The 927-nt window shown below is 33.1% G+C and overlaps 1 non-coding gene across 1 annotated transcript; it reads left to right on the top strand.

Annotated features, from left to right (window-relative positions):
* Positions 1-221: 221 nt before the first annotated feature.
* On the top strand, positions 222-322 carry LOC135270587 (small nucleolar RNA U13). Its single transcript, XR_010338743.1, has one exon. It is a non-coding gene; the product is annotated as a small nucleolar RNA U13 (small nucleolar RNA).
* Positions 323-927: the final 605 nt, after the last annotated feature.

The following is a 927-nucleotide window of genomic DNA, read 5'->3' as shown; positions in this document are numbered from 1 at the left end:
AAACTCCGTCAAAAAAAAAAAAAAAAAAAAAAAAAAAAACCCTCTACAAATAAAATGAGTGGTTTTTAGAATTTCACTAAATTTATTTTTTATATGCTTTTGTTGCGGTATAAAGACTTGAAACTATACTTGGGTGGGACAAGCATTACTAAATTTATTTTTTTATTACATTTTTTATAATGTACATTTACTTTGTCTTGCAATAAAAAGCTACTTACGAGATACTTTTGTAATTCATAGTGTGATGATTGTGTGTTCACACTTGTGTGAGATGTCCGTCCCTCAAACCTTGTTGTGCCACCCACACGTTACCCATCTGATATGGAAAAGAAAAACCCGAAACTAACAACAACAAAAAAAAATTTCATTCTGTATTCCAGGCTTTTCATAAGATGAGAGACAAAAATTGTCTTTGCTTCTTAAAAATAAACTATTTTTAAGGTCTACCGTTTGACTTATCTTTTATTATTTCAAATTTTACTTCACATGTCTTAAGTTAATTTTATATTTTAGACCCTAAGTCAGGATTGTTGTATGTACTTGTGTGAGTCCCACCTAAATTCTGTGGCTGGCCCATAATTTAACATGTTTACTCATTCTATTTTGCCCAGTTGTTAGTTTTGAAGAGCATTCCACGTAGTAGAATAAAAGAAACTAAGCAACAGAGTAGTTAGGGAATCTGAGATCTATTCCTGATTCTCAAAGTAACTAGCTGTGTGACCATGGAAAAGTCTGTTTAATTTTTAAGACTGACTTTCCTCATCTGTAAAGTTAGGAACTTTTGATTATTCACAACATTTTGTTTAGCAAAGCCTTTTCTACAACTCTTTGCATCCGTTAGTGTTTATTTAAATTATTGGCCAGGTGCAGTGGCTCACACCTGTACTCCCAGCAATTTGGGAGGCCGTGGTGGAAGGTGAGCTCAGG

Source organism: Aotus nancymaae, unplaced genomic scaffold (genome assembly GCF_030222135.1).
Source record: "Aotus nancymaae isolate 86718 unplaced genomic scaffold, 86718_ANA_hifiasm-v0.15.2.pri h1tg000064l_0, whole genome shotgun sequence".
Lineage (NCBI taxonomy): Eukaryota > Metazoa > Chordata > Mammalia > Primates > Aotidae > Aotus > Aotus nancymaae.
Note: the sequence above shows the minus strand (reverse complement) of the source record. Positions and strands in the feature narration are given on the sequence as shown.